Raw genomic sequence first — 20,194 nt, forward strand, 5'->3', positions numbered from 1 at the left:
CAACTCTCCTAAACACGAGAGTGAAGTATACAACTTTAGAACACTTTCCCACCAGGAGACTCGAACCCTAGCCAGCACAGAAGCCTTCCAGCAACTGGCATAACAGGTACGCCTTAACCCTCTCCACCACCTGCTCAGACCCTTGCTCTAGTGCTCTTGGGAGGTGTTGATCTTTGGTGTATTTAAATACTCCAAAATTACCATCTCTTTTAAGGGTCTGAGCAGGTGGTGGAGAGGGTTAAGGCGTACCTGTTATGCCAGTTGCTGGAAGGCTTCTGTGCTGGCTAGGGTTCGAGTCTCCTGGTGGGAAAGTGTTCTAAAGTTGTATACTTCACTCTCGTGTTTAGGAGAGTTGTGCCTTAAGCATAGACACTGTGTCTTCCCATATTAACAGGGTCTTGATGAAATTAACGTCTAAATGACCCCTCACTTGCTCTAGTGCTCTTGGGAGGTGTTGATCTTTGGTGTATTTAAATACTCCAAAATTACCATCTCTTTTAAGGGTCTGAGCAGGTGGTGGAGAGGGTTAAGGCGTACCTGTTATGCCAGTTGCTGGAAGGCTTCTGTGCTGGCTAGGGTTCGAGTCTCCTGGTGGGAAAGTGTTCTAAAGTTGTATACTTCACTCTCGTGTTTAGGAGAGTTGTGCCTTAAGCATAGACACTGTGTCTTCCCATATTAACAGGGTCTTGATGAAATTAACGTCTAAATGACCCCTCACTTGCTCTAGTGCTCTTGGGAGGTGTTGATCTTTGGTGTATTTAAATACTCCAAAATTACCATCTCTTTTAAGGGTCTGAGCAGGTGGTGGAGAGGGTTAAGGCGTACCTGTTATGCCAGTTGCTGGAAGGCTTCTGTGCTGGCTAGGGTTCGAATCTCCTGGTGGGAAAGTGTTCTAAAGTTGTATACTTCACTCTCGTGTTTAGGAGAGTTGTGCCTTAAGCATAGACACTGTGTCTTCCCATATTAACAGGGTCTTGATGAAATTAACGTCTAAATGACCCCTCACTTGCTCTAGTGCTCTTGGGAGGTGTTGATCTTTGGTGTATTTAAATACTCCAAAATTACCATCTCTTTTAAGGGTCTGAGCAGGTGGTGGAGAGGGTTAAGGCGTACCTGTTATGCCAGTTGCTGGAAGGCTTCTGTGCTGGCTAGGGTTCGAGTCTCCTGGTGGGAAAGTGTTCTAAAGTTGTATACTTCACTCTCGTGTTTAGGAGAGTTGTGCCTTAAGCATAGACACTGTGTCTTCCCATATTAACAGGGTCTTGATGAAATTAACGTCTAAATGACCCCTCACTTGCTCTAGTGCTCTTGGGAGGTGTTGATCTTTGGTGTATTTAAATACTCCAAAATTACCATCTCTTTTAAGGGTCTGAGCAGGTGGTGGAGAGGGTTAAGGCGTACCTGTTATGCCAGTTGCTGGAAGGCTTCTGTGCTGGCTAGGGTTCGAGTCTCCTGGTGGGAAAGTGTTCTAAAGTTGTATACTTCACTCTCGTGTTTAGGAGAGTTGTGCCTTAAGCATAGACACTGTGTCTTCCCATATTAACAGGGTCTTGATGAAATTAACGTCTAAATGACCCCTCACTTGCTCTAGTGCTCTTGGGAGGTGTTGATCTTTGGTGTATTTAAATACTCCAAAATTACCATCTCTTTTAAGGGTCTGAGCAGGTGGTGGAGAGGGTTAAGGCGTACCTGTTATGCCAGTTGCTGGAAGGCTTCTGTGCTGGCTAGGGTTCGAGTCTCCTGGTGGGAAAGTGTTCTAAAGTTGTATACTTCACTCTCGTGTTTAGGAGAGTTGTGCCTTATATATATATATATATATATATATATATATATATATATATATATATATATATATATATATATATATATATATATAAATATATATATATATATATATAACTGAAAAGTCACACCCCAGAAGTGACTCGAACCCATACTGCCAGGAGCAACGCAACTGGTATGTACAGGGACGCCTTAATCCCTGTATATAGTCCTGGGGACCATTCAGGCTTGTTTGCATTTGTGTTCCTCATGTGTGCCCCAAAGAATGAGGTGATTTGATAAAATGCTATGCCCAAGATTACCATCCGAGTGCCGGCGGGGAAGTGGTTCAAATAGCTTCGGCTATCACTTCCTTATGTCCGGTCGTGATGGTCAAGCGGATTAAGGCATCCCTGTACATACCAGTTGCGTTGCTGCTGGCAGTATGGGTTCGAGTCACTTCTGGGGTGTGAGTTTTCAGTTGTATATCGTCCTGGGGACCATTCAGGCTTGTTTGCATTTGTGTTCCTCACGTGTGCCCCAAAGAATGAGGTGATTTGATAAAATGCTATGCCCAAGATTACCATCCGAGTGCCGGCGGGGAAGTGGTTCAAATAGCTTCGGCTATCACTTCCTTATGTCCGGTCGTGATGGTCAAGCGGATTAAGGCGTCCCTGTACATACCAGTTGCGATGCTTCTGGCAGTATGGGTTCGAGTCACTTCTGGGGTGTAAGTTTTCAGTTGTATATAGTCCTGGGGACCATTCAGGCTTGTTTGCATATATATATATATATATATATATATATATATATATATATATATATATATATATATATATATATATATATATATATATATATATATATATATATATATAATTCAAAGATCAATTCTCCAAAATTCATTTTTTATTTTTTGGAGAATTGATCTTTGAATTACCATGAACAGTGAAAAGAAACGTAAGACAGATCGAGAAAATTCGTGTTAGAATTATTAATCTTACTTTTTCGGTCATATTTAATAATATATGTCTACAGGAAAGACTGCTACCAAAATATACTATTATATATATGTATATATATATATATATATATATATATATATATATATATATATATATATATATATATATATATATATACATATATATATATATATATATATATATATATATATATATATATATATATATATATATATATATATATATATATTGTAACGGTAACGCGTTGGTGTTAGGCTGCTTCAAAAGCTAGGGGTATGGCCTCGTCAGATATAGAAACAAAAAAGAGAAAATCTGGAACTTCGTCTGTGGTAAGGTAATGGGAAGACACACAAAACACAAGTAAATTTAACAATGAGATTTTAATTACGTTAGAAAAGCAAAACATGAATAAATTGGACATAAAATTCGTATCATAAAATCAATCAATCAAAATAATAAGAATAATCAAATGGCAAAATGAAAAGTTACGTTAAGACAAATGAGTAATATCAAGTGAACAATATACAATGCAAATATGGGTGCAGGAATATTGGCTTTAAGCTGCCACTTCTCTTAGTACACGTAAGCCAGAGCTTAGTCTACCAACGAGACGTGTTAACTTGTTGAAAGCACTGGATATTCTGAGGCTGTAGGTCGTGGTGGCCCCAGACATCAGGTAGTGTGGTGAGTAGGGAGCAGGTGCGACTGACCACCAGCCAATCCGCGATGAGCAGGTGACGGACAGGTAGTTTGGTGGTTCGAGTGGTGGGGGGAGCAGGTGTTCCTGGTGCTGAATACGTTTGCTCTCTGGCAAACCATGGTGTTGTATTTGTTGGATATTTCTTCCATATTAGTTGTATAGGGATGTATAGCGACGAACTTAGGAGGGAAGAGCAGGCTCAATCTCTCTTGAAGGAGATTATCGTCACAATATACATACATATATATATATATATATATATATATATATATATATATATATATATATATATATATATATATATATATATATATATATATATATGTATATATATATATATATATATATATATATATATATATATATATATATATATATATATATATATATATATATTATATATATATAGGGGTACCACCACTGGTTTAATTAAAGGGACCCACATCCTCGAAGAAGAAAATAAATAGTGTTCAGAGAAGACCTTGTGGATTCTCACTGAATACTTTAATCTTTTCCTCTCCTACCACCCCTATTATTTTTTTTTTATTTGATTTTATTGCAATGTTACAGTTTACAGAAAACACACACTTATATAACAATATAACAATATACCAATCAGTGTTCGAAGACCTCGTCCAGTTCCTCGGGGGTCGGGTGTGTACCCAAGATACAGCACGCATTTCCCCTCTGAACAGCGACACTGAGGCGCTGGAACATAAAACTGGCCGCTCTTGGGTCTCTAGTCTTCCCAATGAGTTCCTCGCCCAGCTCCTTCAGGAACTTAAGTCCACATTTACCCCAGGCGCCCAGAGTCTCAGAGCCTATTGGCACGAACCTGTAACAACTTTCTAGGTCCCTGTACTTGTTAGTTTTCTGGGTCTCCCTGCAGGTGGCCGCCCCGCCTCCCTCAGCTGCGCTGTAAGGTAGATAGGTATCAGCCAATGTGGATCCACACGTGTAGTCCCACACGACCTGTTTACCTTCCCTCCACGGCTGCAGAGTGACTCCATCTGGGCGTTTTTGGCTGTTGTCAGGCCTGCACAACTGAGGATCCCTTTGTGCTGGGCACCCAGCTGAAGCCAAATTTCTCTTGATGATGTCATTGGCTGCTTCATGTCTGGCAATCTTTCCCTGTCTCTTACGACACAGGGATGGACACAGGGATTCGGATGCTGTTTATATATATATATATATATATATATATATATATATATATATATATACATATATATATATATATATATATATATATATATATATATATATATATATACATATATATACCTTCCCATATATATACATATATATATATATATATATATATATAAATATATATACATATATATATATATATATATATATATAAATATATATATATATATATATATATATATATATATATATATATATATATATATATATATATATATATATATATATATATAAAGAGCACACTCTCCTGTGACCGGACTCGAACCTTGGAAAGCCTGGTGTTCGCAAACCTAGACCACGGCAGATCAAAAAAAAGAGGTTGAATGTCGGGATTATTTCCACAACAAATTAAACCTCCCAACGACACTACTCATGGCAAGATATCAGAATTTGTTTTTATCGTTCTTTACATTACCAGAGAGAATACGAGCTTCATATATACACGGTAAACTTGCTTAAACTCCCAAGGCAAAGTTAACACAAAGAGCTCACTTTCCTGTGATTCCGAGTCTTTGGAAAGGTTCGAGTCCGTTCACAGGAGGGTGAGCTCAGTAAATAAATAAATATATTGAGGTATTTTGTATTGAGGGTGGGCTCTCTGTATTACCTTTGACTTGTGAGTTTAAGATTATTAAACAGTTTTCTAGTAAACTTGTTGAAACCACAGTGGTCTACACTGTAGCATCTCCAAGTACTAGTCGAGTACAGGTAGTGTGGAGTACTCTGGAGGTTATTTCGTCTATATTCCTGGAAGGTCCTGAATATCTCCGTAATCGTCTGTGTCTGTGTAATCTTCACAACTATGTGGTTATTGTGCTGTCTCCGATATCGTGATTCATGTTATAATCCCCGTGGTCCATGGTATAGTTGATAAGACACTCGCCTGGTGTTTGGAAATCGCTTTGGTCTGGGTTTTAATCCTGGTCTGGAAGGATTTACTGGAAGTCTATCCTTAACTGTAGCCTCTGTTTACCCAACGGTAAAATGGGTATCTGGTTGTTAAACGATTTAGTGGGGACGTATTCCGGGGAACATAGCATTAAGGACTTGCCTGAAACGCTATGCTTGCTGGTGGCTTTACAAGAATGTAAGAACTCTTGTATATAAAACAAAATAGCAGCAATAATAATAATATTTGTGAATCTTTTTCATTATTCTCCCTTTGTTCATAGAGGTTGGCGTGTACCACCCGTGTTCAATAAGCCATACCGGTCCACCCTGTAAATTACCCTGAGAATGTTGATCATGTCACCTTGAACTCTTCTGCCATCCAGCGACGTGAGGTGCAGTTCTCTCTTTGGTGAAGGCGAAGTTCAGTTGAGGTACAGTTCAGCCTTTCCTCGTAACTTATGCCTCTTAGTTCTGGAACTAGCCTACTATCTTTTAGTTGAGCTTTTTCCAGCTTCGTCTTGTGTGTGATGAGGCACGGGTTCCATACTGGGGCCGCATATTCCAGGATTGGCTTTACATACGTGGTACACAAGGTTCTCAAAAATTCTGTGTAAACTGTGTATGGAGTCTGCCTCCACCCCATCACTGCCTAATGCATTCCACCTGATAACTACTCTGACATTGAAAAAGTTCTTTCTAACATCCCCGTTGCTCATTTGGGTACCAAGATGTGCTTGAGGGGGGTTGATCTCTGAGCCGACTGGGCTTTATCATATTTCCATTTGAAACCGTGTTTGGAGTCAACCTCCATCACATCACTGCCTAAGGCATTCCATTTGTTAACAACTCGGACACTGAAAAAGTTCTTTCTAACGTCCTTGTTGCTCTTTTAGGTACTCAGTTTCCACCTGTGTCTCTTGTTTGCGTACCCCTCGTGTTAGTTGATCCGTATCTACCTTATCAATACCTCAAAGAATTTTGTAGGTATTGATCATGTCTCCCCTTACTCTTCTGTCTTCCAGAGTAATGAGGGACATTTCTCGCAGCCTTTCCTCGTATCTCATGCCTAAAGTTCTGAGACTAGCCTAGTGTCATACCACTGAACTTTTTCCAGCTTCTTCTTATCTTAAGGTTATCTTGAGATGATTTCAGGGCTTACTGTCACCGCGACCCGGTCCACGGCCAAGCGTCCACCCCCAGGAAGCAGCCCGTGATAGCTGACTAACTCCCAGGTACCTATTTACTGCTAGGTACCAGGTTCATCAGGGTGAAAGAAACTCTGCCCATTGTTTCTCGCCGGCGCCCGGGATCGAACCCGGGACCACAGGATAACGCGTCCAGTGTTCTGTCCGCTCAGCCACCGGCTCCCTGTGTATGCTTGACAAGGTACGGTCTCCATGCTATGACTGCATACTCCAGGATTGGTCTTACATTTGTGGTGTACACTGTTATGAATGATTCCTTACACAGGTTCCTGACGGCAGTTCTGATGTTGGCCAGCCTTGCATACGTCGTCGATGTTATTCTTGTTATGTTGGCATCAGGAGACAGGTTTGGTGTGATATCAACTCCTCGATCTTTCTCTCTGTCCGTTTCATGAAAAACTTCTTCTCCCATTCGGTATCTTGTGTCTATTGTGTGTGTGTGTGTGTGTGTGCGTGTGTGTGTGTGTGTGTGTGTGCGTGTGTGTGTGTGTGTGTGTGTGTGTGTGTGTGTGTGTGTGTGTGGGTGTGTGTGTGTGTGTGTGTGTGTGTGTGTGTGTGTACTCACCTATATGTACTCACCTATATGTGCTTGCAGGATCGAGCATTGACTCTTGGATCCCGCCTTTCTAGCTATCGGTTGTTTACAGCAATGACTCTTGTCCCATTTCCCTATCATACCTAGTTTTAAAAGTATGAATAGTATTTGCTTCCACAACCTGTTCCCCAAGTGCATTCCATTTTTCTACTACTCTCACGCTAAAAGAAAACTTCCTAACATCTCTGTGACTCATCTGAGTTTCCAGTTTCCACCCATGTCCCCTCGTTCTGTTATTATTACGTGTGAACATTTGATCTATTTCCACTTTGTCAATTCCCCTGAGTATTTTATATGTCCCTATCATATCTCCTCTCTCCCTTCTTTTCTCTAGTGTCGTAAGGTTCAGTTCCTTCAGCCGCTCTTCATATCCCATCCCTCGTAGCTCTGGGACAAGCCTCGTCGCAAACCTCTGAACCTTCTCCAGTTTCTTTATGTGTTTCTTCAGGTGGGGGCTCCATGATGGCGCAGCATACTCTAAGACGGGTCTCACGTAGGCAGTGTAAAGCGCCCTAAAAGCTTCCTCATTTAGGTTTCTGAATGAAGTTCTAATTTTCACCAGTGTAGAGTACGCTGCTGTCGTTATCCTATTTATATGTGCCTCAGGAGTTAGATTAGGTGTCACATCCACTCCCAGGTCTCTTTCTCGAATCGTTACAGGTAGGCTGTTCCCCTTCATTGTGTACTGTCCCTTTGGTCTCCTGTCGCCTGATCCCATTTCCATAACTTTACATTTACTGGTGTTAAACTCCAGTAGCCATTTCTCTGACCATCTCTGCAGCCTGTTTAAGTCCTCTTGAAGGATCCTACAATCCTCGTCTGTCACAACTCTTCTCATTAATTTTGCGTCATCTGCAAACATTGACATGTATGATTCCACTCCTGTAAACATATCATTTACGTAAATTAGAAAGAGGATTGGTCCCAGCACCGATCCTTGAGGTACTCCACTTGTTACTGTTCGCCAGTCCGACTTTTCGCCCCTTACCATTACCCTCTGGCTCCTTCCTGTTAGGTAGTTCTTCACCCATACTAGGGCCTTTCCGCTTACTCCTGCCTGCCTCTCAAGTTTGTATAGCAGTCTCATGTGCGGTACCGTATCAAAGGCCTTTTGGCAGTCAAGAAATATGCAGTCTGCCCAGCCTTCTCTGTCCTGCCTTATCCTTGTTACTTTATCATAGAATTCTAAAAGGTTTGTTAGGCATGATTTCCCTGTCCAGAACCCATGTTGGTGCTTGTTTACAAACCCAATGCTCTCCAGGTGCTCAACAAGTCTTAGCCTAATTATTCTTTCAAGTATTTTGCAGGGGATGCTTGTCAGTGATACGGGTCTGTAGTTAAGTGCCTCCTCCCTATCCCCCTTTTTGAAAATCGGTACGACATTTGCCTCCTTCCAGCAACTGGGCAATTCTCCCGACATAAGAGACTCATTGAAGATCATTGCCAGAGGCACGCTGAGAGCCTGCGCTGCCTCTTTAAGTATCCACGGTGATACTTTGTCTGGTCCAACAGCTTTATTTGCATCCAGTGTTGTCAACTGTTTCATTACATCCTCTGCTGTCACCTCTATATCTGATAGTCTTTCATCTTGGGTAATCTCTTCTAACAATGGGAGCTGCTCAGGCTCGGTAGTGAACACTCCATGGAATTTTGCATTCAGTACCTCACAGATTTCCTTGTCGCTTTCTGTATATGCCCCTTCTGTTTTCCTCAGTCTTGTCACTTGGTCATTTACCGACATCTTCCTTCTTATATGGCTATGTAGTAATTTTGGTTGCTTTTTCGCTTTGACTGCAATATCGTTCTCATAATTTCTTTCCGACACGCGTCTTATGTTAATGTAATCATTCCTAGCTCTGTTACATCTAATCCTGTTGTCCTCTGTCCTTTGTCTTCTGTACTTCCTCCACTCCCTCCTGCTTCTCACCTTTGCTTCCTGACACTGTCTATTAAACCATGGGTTATTATATTCCCTCCTGCTTTTTTCCTTTATTGTTGGAATAAATCTATCTTCAGCCTCCTTGCATTTCAATATGACTTGGTTCATCATACCTTGCACTGTTTTTCCTCTAAGTTCTTCCTCCCACTGCACTTTTCCCAGGTAGTCCCTTATCCTTCTGTAGTCCCCTTTTCTGTAATCAAGTCTCCTTTCCCGGACCTCTTGTCCTTTGGTCACAATTTTAAGCTCCATCATGTAGTCAAAGGCTAGGACACAATGGTCACTATGGTCACACACAATGGTCACACACAATTGTGTGTGTGTGTGTGTGTGTGTGTGTGTGTGTGTGTGTGTGTGTGTGTGTGTGTGTGTGTGTGTGTGTGTGTGTGTGTGTGTTTGTGTGTGTGTGTGTGTGTGTGTGTGTGTGTGTGTGTGTGTGTGTGTACTTACCTAATTGTATTTACCTAATTGTGCTTGCGGGGGTTGAGCTTTGGCTCTTTGGTCCCGCCTCTCAACTGTCAATCAATTGGTGTACAGATTCCTGAGCCTACTGGGCTCTCTCATATCTACATTTGAAACTGTGTATGGAGTCAGCCTCCACCACATCACTTCCTAGTGCATTCCATTTATTAACTATTCTGACACTGAAAAAATTCTTTCTAACGTCTCTGTGGCTCATCTGGGTACTAAGTTTCCACCTGTGTCCCCTTGTTCGTGTCCTACCCGTGCTGAAGAGTTTGTCTTTGTCCACCCTCTCAATTTCCCTGAGAATTTTGTAGGTGGCTATCATGTCTCTCCTTACTCTTCTGTTTTCCAGAGATGTGAGGTTCAGCTCCTTTAGCCTTTCTTCGTAGCTCATTCCTCTCAGTTCCGGGACGAGCCTGGTGTGTGTGTGTGTGTGTGTGTGTGTGTGTACTCACCAAGGTGTACTCACCTAGTTGTGCTTGCGGGGGTTGAGCTCTGGCTCTTTGCTCCCGCCTCTCAACCGTCACTCAACTGGTGTACAGATCCCTGAGCCTATTGGACTCTATCATATCTACACTTGAAACTGTGTATGGAGTCAGCCTCCATCACATCACTTCCTAATGCATTCCATTTGTCAACCACTCTGACATTAAAAAAGTTCTTTCTAATATCCCTGTGTGTGTGTGTGTATACTCACCTAGTTGTACTCACCTAGTTGTGTTTGCGGGGGTTGAGCTCTGGCACTTTGGTCCCGCCTCTCAACCGTCAATCAACTGATGTACAGATTCCTGAGCCTATTGGGCTCTGTCATATCAACATTTGAAAATGTTTTTGGAGTCAGCCTCCACCACATCTCTGCCTAATGCATTTTACCTGTTAATTTCTCTGACACTAAAAAAGTTCTCTCTAACGTCCCTGTGGCTGATTTGGGTACTCAGCTTCCCCCTGTGTCCTCTTGTTCGCGTCCCCTGTCCCCTTGTGTGTGTGTGTGTGTGTGTGTGTGTGTGTGTGTGTGTGTGTGTGTGTGTGTGTGTGTGTGTGTGTGTGTGTGTGTGTGTGTGTGTTTACTAGTTGTGTTTTGGCGGGGGTTGAGCTTTGCTCTTTCGGCCCGCCTCTCAACTGTCAATCAACTGTTTACTAACTACTTTTTTTTTTTTTTTTTTTTTTTTTCCACACCACACACACACACACACCCCAGGAAGCAGCCCGTGACTGCTGACTAACTCCCAGGTACCTATTTACTGCTAGGTAACAGGGGCACTTAGGGTGAAAGAAACTTTTGCCCATTTGTTTCTGCCTCGTGCGGGAATCGAACCCGCGCCACAGAATTACGAGTCCTGCGCGCTATCCACCAGGCTACGAGGCCCCTGTGTGTGTGTGTGTGTACTCACCTAGTTGTGTTTGCGGGGGTTGAGCTCTGGCTCTTTGGTCCCGCATCTCAACAGTCAATCAACTGATGTTCAGATTCCTGAGCCTACTGGGCTCTATCATATCCGACTTCTCGCCCCTTACCATTACCCTCTGGCTCCTTCCTCATACTTGAAACTGTATGTAGTCAGCCTCTACCACATCACTTCCTAATGTGTGTGTGGGTGTGTGTGTGTGTGTGTATGTGTGTGTACTCACCTATTTGTACTCCCCTATTTGTGCTTGCAGGATCGAGCATTGACTCTTGGATCCCGCCTTTCCAGCTATCGGTTGTTTACAGCAATGACTCCTGTCCCATTTTCCTATCATACCTAGTTTTAAAAGTATGAATAGTATTTGCTTCCACAACCAGTTCCCCAAGTGCATTCCATTTTTCCACTACTCTCACGCTAAAAGAAAACTTCCTAACATCTCTGTGACTCATCTGAGTTTCCAGTTTCCACCCATGTCCCCTCGTTCTGTTATTATTACGTGTGAACATGTCATCTATTTCCACTTTGTCAATTCCCCTGAGTATTATATATGTCCCTATCATATCTCCTCTCTCCCTTCTTTTCTCTAGTGTCGTAAGGTTCAGTTCCTTCAGACGCTCTTCATATCCCATCCCTCGTAACTCTGGGACAAGCCTCGTCGCAAACCTCTGAACCTTCTCCAGTTTCTTTATGTGTTTCTTCAGGTGGGGGCTCCATGATAGCGCAGCATACTCTAAGACGGGTCTCACGTAGGCAGTGTAGAGCGCCCTAAAAGCCTCCTCATTTAGGTTTCTGAATGAAGTTCTAATTTTCGCCAGTGTAGAGTACGCTGCTTTCGTTTTCCTATATATATGTGCCTCAGGAGTTAGATTAGGTGTCACATCCACTCCCAGGTCTCTTTCTCGAATCGTTACAGGTAGGCTGTTGCCCTTCATTGTGTACTGTCACTTTGGTCTCCTGTCATCTGATCCCATTTCCATAACTTTACATTTACTGGTGTTAAACTCCAGTAGCCATTTCCCTGACCATCTCTGCAACCTGTTTAAGTCCTCTTGGAGGGTCCTACAATCCTCGTCTGTCACAACTCTTCTCATTAATTTTGCGTCATCTGCAAACATTGACATGTATGATTCCACTCCTGTAAACATATCATTTACGTAAATTAGAAATAGGATTGGTCCCAGCACCGATCCTTGATGTACTCCACTTGTTACTGTTCGCCAGTCCGACTTCTCGCCCCTTACCATTACCCTCTGGCTCCTTCCTGTTAGGTAGCTCTTCACCCATACTAGGGCCTTTCCGCTTACTCCTGCCTGCCTCTCAAGTTTGTATAGCAGTCTCATGTGCGGTACTGTATCAAAGGCCTTTTGGCAGTTAAGAAATATGCAGTCTGCCCAGCCTTCTCTGTCCTGCCTTATCCTTGTTACTTTATCATAGAATTCTAAAAGGTTTGTTAGGCATGATTTCCCTGTCCAGAACCCATGTTGGTGCTTGTTTACAAACCCAATGCTCTCCAGGTGCTCAACAAGTCTTAGCCTAATTATTCTTTCAAGTATTTTGCAGGGGATGCTTGTCAGTGATACGGGTCTGTAGTTAAGTGCCTCCTCCCTATCACCATTTTTGAAAATCAGTACGACATTTGCCTCCTTCCAGCAATTGGGCAATTCTCCCGACATAAGTGACTCATTAAAGATCATTGCCAGAGGAACGCTGAGAGCCTGTGCTGCCTCTTTAAGTATCCACGGTGATACTTTGTCTGGTCCAACAGCTTTATTTGCATCCAGTGTTGTCAACTGTTTCATTACCTCCTCTGCTGTCACCTCTATATCTGATAGTCTTTCATCTTGGGTAATCGCTTCTAACAATGGGAGCTGCTCAGGCTCGGTTGTGAACACTCCATGGAATTTTGCATTCAGTACCTCACAGATTTCCTTGTCGCTTTCTGTATATGCCCCTTCTGTTTTCCTCAGTCTTGTCACTTGGTCATTTACCGACATCTTCGTTCTTATATGGCTATGTAGTAATTTAGGTTGCTTTTTCGCTTTGACTGCAATATCATTCTCATAATTTATTTCCGACATTCGTCTTATGTTAATGTAATCATTCCTAGGTCTGTTACATCTAATCCTGTTGTCCTCTGTCCTTTGTCTTCTATACTTCCTCCACTCCCTCCTGCTTCTCACCTTTGCTTCCTGACACTGTCTATTAAACCATGGGTTATTATATTCCCTCCTGCTTTTTTCCTTTATTGTTGGAATAAATCTCTCTTCAGCCTCCTTGCATTTCAATATGACTTGGTTCATCATACTTTGCACTGTTTTTCCTCTAAGTTCTTCCTCCCACTGCACTTCTCCCTGGTAGTCCCTTATCCTTCTGTAGTCCCCTTTTCTGTAATCAAGTCTCCTTTCCCGGACCTCCTGTCCTTTGGTCACAATTTTAAGCTCCATCATGTAGTCAAAGACTAGGACACAATGGTCACTGGCTCCTAGTGGTATTTCATGTTCCAACTGCTCGATGTCTTCTACATTCTGGGTGAAAATGAGATCTAATAGGCTGGGCGAAATCCCCTCCTCTGTCCCTAGTATCTTTTTTCACATGCTGTGTTAGGAAATTCCTGTCAATAACGTCTACCAGCTTCGCTCCCCAGGTCTCCTCCCCGCCATGGGGATTCCTCGTTTCCCAATCTATCTCTTCGTGATTTAGGTCCGCCATGACCAGCAGCTTCGCTCTCATTCTATGCACTATAGTTGCTGCCCTCTGCAGTTCATCTATACATGTCCTGTTGTTGTCCTCGTACTCCTGCCTGGGCCTTCTACTGTTTGGTGGGGGATTGTAGAGTATCAAGATTACAATCTTCTTCCCATCCACTGTCAGAGTTCCATGTATAAAGCTCGTGCTTTCATTGGTACCCGGATTTTCCAGCGCATCAAACTTCCATTTCCGCTTTATTAGGAGTGCCACTCCTCCTCCCTGTCTCTGTGTCCTTTCTTTTCTTATCACCTGGTACCCCTCTGGAAAGATTGCATCCGAGATCATGCCATTTATTTTAGTTTCCACTATTGCCACTATGTCTGGGTCTGCCTCAATAACTCTTTCTTTTATCTCTTCTGCTTTATTGGCTACCCCATCAGCATTGGTGTACCAAACCTTGAGACTCTTCTTGGAAACTCGGGTGTCAGAGATCCCCCTTTCACCGGGGGTCTGGGGGGAACTGAGGGGTGTCTGGGGGGCAAGTGGGGGCTGTGGGGGTGAATGGGGGGGTGCTAGGGTGGGGGGTGCCTGGGAGTGCCTGGTAGGCGAATGGGGTCTGGGCATCTAGGGGGGTAGGAAGGGCATAATGGGTCTGAATAGCATAGGGGGGTTGAGAAATAGAGTGAGACTGAGAGTCAGATAGAGGTTGAGAGGTTGGGAGGGAGAGGGATATTGAGGGCAGAGGGCTGAGAGGAGAATGGAGCATGGGTGCTGGGAGTGGAAGAGAGGGTGTATTAGTTAGGGGGGAATCGGGGGTAGGTGGGGGTTTTGGGGTAGAAGAGGGGAAGGGGGAGATGGGGGAAGGTGTTAGGGGGTCACAAGGTGAGTGGGTTAAATGTGGGCTGGAGGTGCATAGGAGGGGTGAGGGTTGGGTGGGGTTTGGGGGTGAGTGGAAGAGGGGTGCAGTGGAAGCTGGGATGGAGTAGATGGAATTGAAAACAATGGGGTAGAAGGGGTAGTAGGGGAGGGGGGATGGGAAGGTGGGTTTGGGGAGGGCATGGCCTGACCCACTGGGGTTGTTGACAGGTGTGATGTAGCAGGGGCAGGGGAATCGTTGGGGAGGTGCAAATGTGGAAGGGACAGGGGGGTTTTTGGGAGCTGAGGCAGGGGGGAGGTATAGGAGGGCTGAGTTGGGGAGGATGCGACCTGGGAGGTGACCTGGGAGGTGGCCTGGGAGGTGACCTGAGATGTGACCTGGGAGGTGACCTGGGATGTGACCTGGGATGTGAGACTACCTGAGAGACTAGTTCGGTGTCGTTGTTGCCTTCTATTCTTGTGGGCTATTTGCTCATCTTTCGTCATAAACCTCTCTATAAACACATTGTAATGGGTTTCACTTCCTCTGAGTAAATGCTTGTTCCTCATTATGTACTCCACAGCTTCCTCATTGGAGAATTGCACCAGAACAGGTCTATTCTTGGTACAATTGTAAGGTCCAACCTGCCGGCTGATATCCACCTCGTCTTCTGCCATTCCTGCTCCAATACACCTCAATATCTCATGTAATTCATATTTTTCCGTCTCTATTCTCTCTTGTCTTGTTGGTGCCCCAGATTCGAATAATCCATGTATTATAATAGACCGTCTCCTCAGTAATTCATTGCCATGCTGGTAGCCTGTCCCCTGGGGATTCTCCATCCCAACCGCAGTCACTAACCCATCCCCCACTAATCCTCTGTCCTTAGCCATGCTGTTAATCCTTCCTAATTCGTTTGTGATCCGAGCACATTCCCTCTCCCAGTCCTCTCTTCCCTTCCTAATCTCTTCCTGAATATAGTGCATAAGTTCTTGTTTCTGCCTCTCTACCGCATCCTGTATTTGCTGAAATAACTCGCTTTTAATCCCTTGGATTAGATCCTCCATCCAATCGCTCCTTCTCTCTACAAATTTCCCTATTAATTTGTCTATAAATCTGTCCTCCTCCTCATCCCTGCTGGTGATTGACCTTGAACCCCTTCCTGATCTTGTCATTGCAGTAACAACCTAGCCAAAAAGGCGCTCCTCAATACCTTGCACAATCTGCAGCACAAACCGGCGAGAAAGTACTCGTGTTTGTGTGTGTGTGTACTCACCTAGTTGTGCTTGCGGGAGTTGAGCTCTGGCTCTTTGTTCCCGCCCCTCAACCGTCAATCAACAGGTGTACAGATTCCTGACCCTATTGGACTCTATCATATCTACACTTGAAACTGTGTATGGAGTCAGCCTCCACCACATTACTTCTTAATGCATTCCATTTGTCAACCACTCTGACACTGAAAAGGTTCTTTCTAATATCTCTTTGGCTCATTTGGGCACTCAGTTACCACCTGTGTCCCCTTGTGCGTGTGCCCCTTGTGTTAAATAGCCTGTCTTTATCTACCCTATCAATTCCCTTCAGAATCTTGAATGTAGTGATCATGTCCCCCTAACTCTTCTGTCTTCCAGCGAAGTGAGGTTTAATTCCCGCAGTCTCTCCTCGTAGCTCATACCTCTCAGCTCGGGTACTTGTCTGGTGGCAAACCTATGAACCTTTTCCAGTTTAGTCTTATCCTTGACTAGATATGGACTTCATGCTGGGGCTGCATACGCCAGGATTGGCCTGACATATGTGGTATACAAAGTTCTGAATGATTCTTTCCACAAGTTTCTGAATGCCGTTCGTATGTTGGACAGCCTGGCATTTACCGCTGATGTTATCCTCTTGATATGGGCTGCAGGAGACAGGTCTGGCGTGATATCAACTCCCAAGTCTTTTTCTTTCTCTGACTCCTAAAGAATTTCCTCTCCCAGATGATACCTTGTATCTGGCCTCCTGCTCCTTACACCTATCTTCATTACATAACATTTGATTGGGTTAAACTCTAACAACCATTTGTTCAACCGTTCCTTCAGTTTATCAAGGTCTTCTTAAAACCTCAAACAGTCCTCTTCTGTCTTAATCCTTCTCATAATTTTTGCATCGTCCGTAAACATCGATAGAAATGAATCTATACCCTCCGGGAGATCATTGACATATATCAGAAACAAGATAGGACCGAGTACAGAACCCTGTGGGACTCCACTGGTGACTTCACGCCAATCGGAGGTCTCACCCTTCACCGTAACTCTCTGCTTCCTATTGCTTAGGTACTCCTTTATCCACTGGAGCACCTTACCAGCTACACCTGCTTGTCTCTCCAGCTTATGTACTAGCCGCTTATGCGGTAGTGTCAAAGGCTTTCCGACAATCCAAGAAAATGTTGTCTGCCCAGCCTTCTCTGCGTGCGTGTGTGCGTGTGTGCGTGTATTCATCTAGTTACTCACCTTGTTGTGCTTGTGAGGGATTGAGCTCAAGCTCTTTGGTCCCGCCTCTCAACCGTCAATCAACAGGTGTACAGTTTCCTGAGCCTATTGGGCTCTAGCATATCTACACTTGAAACTGTGTATGGAGTCAGCCTCCACCACATCACTTCCTATTGCATTCCATTTGTCAGACACTAAAAAATTCTTTCTAATATCTCTTTGGCTCATTTGGGCGTGTGTGTGTATGTGTGTGTGTGTGTGTGTGTGTGTGTGTGTGTGTGTGTGTGTGTGTGTGTGTGTGTGTGTGTGTGTGTGTGTGTGTGTGTGGTGTGTGTGTGTGTGTGTGTGTGTGTGTGTGTGTGTGTGTGTGTGTGTGTGTGTGTGTGTGTGTGTGTGTGTGTGTGTGTGTGTGTGTGTGTGTGTGTGTGTGTGTGTGTGTGTGTGTGCGTGTGTGTGCGTGGGTGCGTGCGTGTGTGCGTGCGTGCGTGCGTGTGTGTGTGTATGTGTGTGTGTGTGTGTGCGTGTGTGCGTGCGTGCGTGCGTGTGTACTCACCTAGTTGTGCTTGCGGGAGTTGAGCTCTGGCTCTTTGGTCCCGCCTCTCAACCGTCAATCAACAGGTGTACAGGTTCCTAAGCCCATTGGGCTCTATCATATCTACACTTGAAACTGTGTATTGAGTCAGCCTCCACCACATTACTTCCTAATGCAGTCCATGTGTCAACCACTCTGACACTAAAAAAGTTCTTTCTAATAACACTGTGGCTCATTATGCACTCAGTTTCCACCTGTGTCCCCTAGTGCGTGTGCCCCTTGTGTTAAATAACCTGACTTTATCAACCCTGTCGATTCCCTTGAGAATCTTGAATGTGGTGGTCATGTTCCCCCTAACTCGTCTGTCTTCCAACGAAGTGAGGTTTAATTCCCGTGGTCTCTCCTTGTAGCTCATACTTCTCAGCTCGGATACTAGTTTGGTGGCAAACCTTTGAACCTTTTCCAGTATAGTCTTACGCTTGACTAGATATGGCCTCCATGCTGGACCCGCATACTCCAGGATTGGTCTGACATATGTGGTATATAATGTTCTGAAAGATTCCTTACACAAGTTTCTAAAGGGCGTTCTTATGTTAGCCAACCTGGCATATGCTGCTGATGTTATCCTCTTGATATGAGCTTCAGGGGAGAGGTCTGGCGTGATATCAACCCCCAGGTCTTTCTCTCTCTCTGACTCTTTAAGCATTTCATCTCCCAAATGATACCTTGTATCTGGTCTACTGGTCTACCTGTTCTATTGTAAAGACCTCTTGGAACCTTTTGTTGAGTTCTTCACACACATCTTTGTCATTCTCTGTGTACCTGTCCTCGCCCACCCTAAGTTTCATCACCTGTTCCTTCACTGTTGTCTTCCTCCTGATGTGACTGTGTAGTAGCTTGGTTCGGTCTTGGCTTTATTAGCTATATAATTTTGATATCTTTTCTCAGCTGCTCTTCTTACACTAACATACTCGTTCCTGGTTCTCTGGTATCTCTCTCTCTATTTTCTGGTGTTCTGTTATTACGGAAATTCCTCCATGCCCTTTTGTTCAGCTCCTTTGCTTTCATACATTCCCTATTAAACCACGGATTCTTCCTTTGCTTCTCTGTTTTTTCATGTCGGACTGGGACAAACCTGCTTACAGCCTCCTGACATTTTTGGGTGACATAGTCCATCATGTCTTGTACGGACTTGGTTCCGAGTTCTGTGTCCCAATGTATATCCCATAGGAATTTATTCATCTCCTCATAGTTTCCCTTTCGGTACGCCAGCCCTTTGTTTCCCAGTTCTTTTTTGGGGGTGATAATTCCTAGCTCAACCAGGTACTCAAAGTTCAATACACTATGATCACTCATTCCCAAGGGGACTTCCAACTTAACTTCCCTTATATCCGACTCATTTAGGGTAAATATCAGATCAAGGAAGGCTGGTTCATCCCCTCCTCTCATTCTTGTCGGTCCCTTGACGTGTTGATTTAGAAAGTTTCTTGTTGCCACATCCAGCAGCTTAGCTCTCCATGTGTCTTGGCCTCCATGTGGGTCTCTGTTCCCCCAATCTATTTTCCCATGGTTGAAGTCTCCCATGATTAGTAGTCTGAATCCGTTCCTGCTAGCCACAGAAGCTGCTCTCTCTATCATATTGATGGTGGCCAAGTTGTTTCTATCATATTCCTGTCTGGGTCTTCTGTCATTCGGTGGGAGGTTATATATGACTACTACTAAAATTTTCTTTCCTCCAGTTGCTATGGTGCCTGATATGTAGTCACTGAAACCTTCACAGTTCTGAACTACCATCTCTTCGAAACTCCAACCTTCTCTTAGTAGCAAAGCTACACCACCTCCTCCTCTCCCTTCTCTCTCTTTCCTCACTACATAGTAGCCCTGTGGAAACACTGCGTTCGTTATAGTTTTCGTTAGCTTTGTTTCTGTGAGTGCTATTATGTCTGGGTTTTCTTCTAGTGCCCATTCTCCGAGTTCACTTGTTTTAATTGTAATCCCATCTATGTCAGTGTACATTGCCTTGAAGCTCACTTTCTTCTGTTAATTTTCTTGTCCCTTTCCAGGCGAGCATTCTACTGGTGTGGGAAGCTGTTCCGTGGGTGAGAAGATCTGTGAGGTGATTTGCAGGGTCTCAGAAGATTTTTGGGGTGGGCGGTGGGTGTTTAAGGGAAGGGGGGACAGGTAGGGTGTGGGTTAAGGAGATAGGGGGGACATGGAGGATACTGGGTGAGGGGGGAGGAGGGATAGGGAAAGTATGGGATGAAGGGGGAGGGGAGACAGGGGGTGAAATGTGGGAGAGGGGACATGACAAGAATGGGGAAGAGGTGACAGGGTCAGAATGGGGTAGGGGGGGGGTAGGGAGGATTGGGTGGGGGCAGGTAGGGTGAGGGGAAGGGAGGGTTTCTATGCAGAGGGGGGTGGTGGTGTTGCCCTCCCCTCTGGTGTTTCTGGGATGCTGGTCTTTGGTTCCCCTCTTGTCTCTAGGAATGTTGCGTT

Source organism: Procambarus clarkii, chromosome 4 (assembly GCF_040958095.1).
Source record: "Procambarus clarkii isolate CNS0578487 chromosome 4, FALCON_Pclarkii_2.0, whole genome shotgun sequence".
Lineage (NCBI taxonomy): Eukaryota > Metazoa > Arthropoda > Malacostraca > Decapoda > Cambaridae > Procambarus > Procambarus clarkii.